Genomic DNA, 6,894 nt, shown 5'->3' on the forward strand with positions numbered 1-6,894 from the left:
TACCTTTGGGATTCATTATCAAGAAATATAATATTTCCTTACACTTTTGTGTTGATGACATCCCAGTTTACTTCCCATTGAAATTGGATGTCTCTGTCCCACTGCAGCCTCTTGTTGTCAAAGACTGGTTAACACTCAATTTTCGTATTTATTTTATTATCACCGCTTGATGGGACTACTGCAATTTTCCCTATTTGCGTTGCTGTGTTCCTCTCATAGTCCATGAGTTTGAATAATTCACTACTCAGTCTTTGTTCTCCTCATTTTAGACAATGCATGATCAACCACACAATCTGGAGAGGTCCAGATTTATTGTAAATATCAGAATTATCTAGAAATTAAATGTTGCATTTGAGATTTTAGCATAAACTTTTAGCATAAACCTAAGCATGATATAAACAAACTGATTAAAACTGTTTTACATCCATCTACAGAAAAATCAGCAGCCTGGTAACATGGTGAGAGAAAACTGTACATGAAATGTTAGATTTTAAAAAATACACCAGTAAAAGGTTTTACAGAAGTGTAATTTGTTCTTTTCAGAGTCCACGTCATTATCAACAGCTACATTCACCCTGAGGAAAAATGAGTGAGGGAGACCATCGAGACTATGCTAGGTCTGTATTGGGTCCAGCGGTTTGTAGAAACTTCCTCTCTGTTTTTTATCACAGCTGTCCTGTACCAGATGTTATGTTGACAAACTGAGGGAGATGTCATTTTCATCGCAGGGAAAAAGCAGGACTCACAATCTTCACCAGCAGCTAGGCCCTTAGGCTTGCCCCAAAGCCCAGCACTTTATGGACAGTATGACAGCAATCTTGCTTTGTGTAATGTTAGAAGTAGTGCTCACATGCTCTGCTGTTGCCTCAAGGTGCTTTATATTCTAAGGTAAAGACCCTGCAATAATAGAAAGAAGATAGAGAAAACCCCAATAATCACATGATCCGTTATGAGTAAGTGCTTTGAAGGAAAGGAAAAGGAAGGAAAGGAAAGGAAGTCTTCAAAGTAGAGAGGGTGTCTGTCTCCCCAATCCAAACTTGAAGCTGGTTCCACAGAAAAGGCTCTTCTACTTTTAAATACTCTAGGAACAACAACAAGTAAGCCTGCAGTGTGAGAGGAAAGTGGTCTAACAGGGTGATATGGTACTACAAGGTCATTCAGATAAGATGGGGCCTGATTATTCAAGACCTTGTATGTAAGGAGCAGGATTTTGAATTCAATTCTGGATTTAACAAGAAGCCAATGAAGGGAAGCCAATACAGGAGAAATCTGCTCTCTCTTTCTAGTCCCTGTCAGTACTCTTGCTGCAGCATTTTGGATTAACTGAAGGCTTTTCAGGGAGTTTTTAGGAATTACAGTAGTCCAGCCTAGAAGTAATAAATGCATGAACTAGTTTTTCAGCATCATTTATCAGCATAACTAATGATGAATAATGCAGAGTCGTGTACGAACACACAGTGAATAAAAAAGGTGAGTGAAGAAGAAATAGTTAGCACATCATGGGAAGCCCCCAGAAGCCAAAGCTTGTTGCAGCTTAACTAAGAGAGGATGTTACACTATTAACAAAACAACTTTGATGGGAGTAGAGTTTAGTAGGGGTGCAACGATACACAAAATTCACGGTTCCGTTCGGTTCGATACTTTGGTGTCACGGTTCGATATTTTTTTGATACAAAAAAATGTTCATGCATTTTTAATTTGTCATTTATTAAAATTATAAATATATATTTTAACTCAAAAGTACAGTTTTTAAATTTAACCCTAACCCTTGTGCGTGTTTTTTATTTTGACAGCGAATGCGCACCTGCGGACCACTTATGTGCAGCCCTGGTTATTTAGCTCATCATATTGCAGCCACAGAAATTCTTTTGTCCATGAAACCATAAAGCTGCACTTTCTTTTTGCCTTATAGTCTGATTTGTCATAACTTCTCCGTTTTGTGGTAAGCTTTTCTTTGGCTGTCACTTCTTCACCCTGACCTGTCTTATTTGGCTCAGCAGAACTGAAATGCTTTTACACGCTCACTCACATAAGCTCAGCGATTCTCTGCGCGATCAACCTCTCACATGTTTAAGCTTGCTGCGGGAGATTTCACTTGTCATGTTTGCATAGTAAGCTAACGATTAATAAGACGATGTCAGAGGAATTGGTGCACAAATTATCATCACTCACAGATCAGTGCTGTCGCTCTCTATACACAGTTCGCACGATTGCAAAGTGAAAGCAAAAAAACAAGCGCAAATTCAAACGCGACTTCAATATGTCACATATTGACAGTGGCTCACCGATGCCAATGACATAATTACCCAGCTACATTTCTGAAAGAATGCAAAAGCATTGACATATATTTTTCCTACAATAGCCCGACGGGCAGGGAAGAGATAGATTTTGGTAGCCCGACTGAAAAAATCGCTAGCTCCGGGACGTCGGGCTAGCGATATTGCAAGCCCTGTATCTGATTGAGGAATCACTCATCTTTGGAAAAGAGAGTTTATTACAGAGAAATGGCTCTTTCCAAAATAAAAGCTATACTATCCGCTTCTTCTGGGCTATATTCTCAGCAGCATAAGGAGAATCATGTGCTAACAGCTGTCTAAATAACTCGGCTAAAGTTAGTAGCATGCTTGCTTTTTTTTGTCTGCTTCCACTTGTCTTTGCACTAGGATGATGTCAGCATAAATGTGCAGTCATATTCGTTGTGTTCCCACTAGTGCTTTCAGGTTAATCTCGTTGAAATGACCTTAACGCCACAACACGGCAAATCTCCGTTAACGAGCTACCGCCGATCGCTCCGTGCATGGGGCTAGACGGCAAACACGTTAACGAGCTAACTGCGCTAACACACTAGTTCACACCAATGTAATTGAGCATTGCATGGCACATCCAACATACTGTTTTACTTTAGTCCATGACTCGCTTACCTTCAGGGTCATACGTCACATGAAAACCAAAATAATTCCAAACGCCAGATCTGAATGTTGCAAGTAGAGCTTAACTTCTGTCTCGCTAGCTTGCCCTGCGCTCTTCCTTCTGACTATGCTGTCTGTGTTGAGCGCTCAGTGGATCTGCGCTCGACAGTGCAGCCTAGGCGGAGTAGTCGAACACAGATTCACTGAGCGCTCAACACAGACAGCATCGTCAGAAGGAAAATTGATAAAATAAATTACAAATGTTGTATTGTTCGATACATATGCGTACCGAACCGAAAGCACTGTATCGAACGGTTCAATATCGATACGAATATCGTTGCACCCCTAGAGTTTAGGTAACTGCTCTGCACTGTGTTGGCTACAGCACTTTCATAGACTGTAAGTAAGTTCAAGTACATGTTATGATACAGAGCGTGCCTATTATTCAACATTAAGTGCTGGGAGGTGAAAGTTTATGGATGTACAACAACTACAAGTATCTTTGTGTATCTGTCTGTCGAACTCTTGTTAACCACAGTCTGTGATAAGAAAATTTAAATCACCAGCTTTACTGACTAGGTGATTTGAAATACAAAGCCAAAGTGAGTCACGTGATTATTTGATCTAGGATTTTAACCAGTTTATTTTTAAAGCAGTCAAAATCAGCAGCTTTCAGGTTTCCATCTTTTGTATTTTTGATCATTTTTTTCATGTAGGGAGGTTTATTTCTCCAAATAAAAAACTGAAGTTTGTTGCATTTATTAATTTTATAAATGTATTTAATTGCATTTGTGCATTGGATAGATACAGCTTGGTAAACTTATTTTTGTCAGGTTAATTCTGCCCAGTATTGCCTAACATGAATGTCTTCAAAGCCAGAAGTTTAATTTTTTGGAATTTGATGTTTATACTGGTGTGCTGTCTGCTAATGATATAATCTGTACCCAATACCTGTAGTTCCTTAATGTCATTGCATTTTTAACATGAATAACATTTCACTGATCAGTATGAATAAATATGGTGAAATAGGACACCCTTGAGGGACTGCTAAAAGTTGGGTATGGTACCATTGGGTAAAATGACAGAACTGCTGATATTCTGATACAAACAACAAACTTCTCCCAAAGTCAAAAACCAGCAGACTAAAAAACTCCTTTGTCCCACACGCCATCAGACTGTTTAACTCCTCACTGGAGAGGAGAGGGAGTGGAGACAGGAGGACAAGGGAGGGTGGGAACAACTGAGCTGCAGTGCTTTTTTACACTGTGCAATATTTGTTTTTTTCTTCTGTTGGACTGTGCAATAATCACTGTGCAATATACTCACTCAAATGTGCATTCCTATTTATCCATATTATATATTCTGTATTAATATATGTGTATATGTGTATATATGGTATATTTATGCTTATGTCCTTACTCTCATTCCCCTTATTGTATCTGTAACATGCAACTTCTGTCAGTGCTGTGCTACTGGAAACCGAATTTCCCGGAGGAACCCATTTATTAATAACGTTTATACGTTAATAACATTTCATCTAATCTAATCTAATCTAATCTAAACAAATTAAGCTTCTGAATCCAACTTGAAAACCACAGTGGACGTGCAGACCGAGCAGGACCCGATGGCGGTGTGGCAGCCGCAGGAGATGAGGCAGGATCAGACCAGGACCAGGCAACAGAACTGGCCCAGACGGCAGCTTGGCAGCTGGATGGACTCCCTGGAGCCTCCAGCAGGTGCAGAGTCCTCTGGTCACGACGAAGCTGGCTGGAGCTGTGCAGGGCACTGGCTCTGCCCAGGCAGTGACAGCAGGGTGCAGTCCTCAGCTGGCCGAATGAGCTCACTCGAGCTTCCAGCAGAGGACTGAGGCAGCTGAGTTAACTCACCCATGCTCTCAGCAGAGAGTGATTGCTGAGACGGCCCAGTAGAGCTCCGAGGTGAAACAGGTTGCGCTGTCTCCAGGGGTCCAGAGTAAGCTGATTCAACACACGAATGGCCTGAGGATAAAAACTCCTCTTGAACCTCTCTGTTTTTGTTCAGATGGTGCGGAACCTTCTGCCTGATTTCAGAAGCTGGAACAGTTCGTTGCTGGGATGGGACAGGTCCTTCAAAATCTGAGTTGCTCTAGTCCAGTATCTCCTGACGTAAATGTCCTGAAGGGAAGGGAGAGCTGTCCTGCAGCAGTGTTCTGCCATACAGATCACTCTCTGAAGAGCTTTTTTATCCTTGACACAGCTGTTTCCATACAAGGATGTGATGTTCTGTGTGAGGATGCTCTCCACAGTGCCTGTATAGAAAGCCCTGAGGATCACTGGAGAGACCCTGAACTTCCTCAGTTGTCGGAGGTAATACAGGCGCTGCCTAGCCTTTTTGGTCTGGACCTGAATGTGGGCAGACCATGTCAGGTCTGAGGAGATGTGGACACCGAGATACTGAGGACTGCACACTCTCCACTGGAGCTCCATTAATGATAATGGGCTTGTAGTCTCTGTGCTGACTCCTTCTGAAGTCCACCACCCCCTCTCCTTGGTCTTGCCGATGCTCAGCTGGAGGTGGTTGTCCCGGCACTACGATGCCAGATTCTTCACTTCATCCATGTAGGCCGCCTCATCGTTGTTGGAGATGGCATCCAACACCACTGTGTCATCAGCGAACTTCACAATGGTATTGGAGCCTTGGGTGACCACACAGTCTGAAGTGTAGAGGGAGTAGAGAGGAGAGGACACACTCCTGTGGCGCTCCCGTGCTGATGTTGATGCTGTTGGAGATGCAGCTACCCACCCTCACCACCTCAGAACCTCCAGTGAGGAAGTCCAACACCCATGCGGTCAGTGCAACTGGCCGGTAGTCATTCAGGCATGAGGGCTGCTTGTTCTTTGGGACAGGGATGATGGTAGATCTCTTGAAGCATGTGGGGATCACAGACTTAGCCAAGGACACGTTGAAAATTGAAGTGAACACACCTGCTAGCTGGTTAGCACAGCACCGCAGCAGAGGGTCGGTGATGCCGTCTGGCCCCGCCGCTTACCTTGTGCTCAGAGCTGAGGAGCCTGAGCTGGCGACAGAACTGGTGACAACACTGGAAACTGAGCTGGTGACCAAAGTGATGGTTGTGGTGGGAGTGGAGCGGGTAGTGGAGTAGATGACTGAGCTGACGGCTGGCAGCTGACAATAGTAGTGGTGGTTGTAGTGGAAGTTGAGTGGGCTCACCGTCTTTCAAACTCTGTTTAGTCACAGGACGGGCAGTCTTTAATATTCCACTCACAGGTTAAATACGGAAACTACTCTTGTAGTTTCTAAACTGGGGAAAACTAAGAACTAAACAACAATCCTGAACACGAGGCGACAGCGAGAACATGAAGAAGGATAATCAGGGAGAACTGTCGGAGGACCACAGACGGACCAGTAACAATCAGGAGAAAACACAGGGCTTATATACACACAGGAGCAATCAGGGAATGAGAAACAGGAGGGAGACACAGCTGGGGTTAATTATACATAACGAGACAAGGGGAGGCAAAACTAGACTCACTGCACGTAGGACTGGGAGTATCAAAATAAAACAGGAAACAAGACACAATTCACAAATACGCGGACAACAAATAGCATCAAGAGAACAAAACAAACAACAAATGAATAACCAATAATCAGGAAATAGAAGTCAAACATAAAACACTGGGAAACACCCAGGACCATGACAAAAAACATCCGAGTTTTTTTTAAACCGCAATCAAGGTCTGAACAGAACTTGAAACTCAGCCTTAAGGCTGATGGACAGTTCTCTGTACAGCACTGCCAAAGCCAACATGAGGAAGCATGTCAAGGAAGGTAGTGTGCTTCTTGGCAGATGACTACCCCCACCAGGTGTGGAGAGACATCCAAGCCCTCTCCAACATCAAAGGCCAGAGCCACCCAGCCCCTGACGGCAGCCTCACACTTGGAGAGGAGCTTAACACCTTCTTTGCCCAGTTTGAGACGACCCCTC

Source organism: Simochromis diagramma, unplaced genomic scaffold, assembly GCF_900408965.1.
Source record: "Simochromis diagramma unplaced genomic scaffold, fSimDia1.1 OVJJ01000466.1, whole genome shotgun sequence".
Classification (NCBI taxonomy): domain Eukaryota; kingdom Metazoa; phylum Chordata; class Actinopteri; order Cichliformes; family Cichlidae; genus Simochromis; species Simochromis diagramma.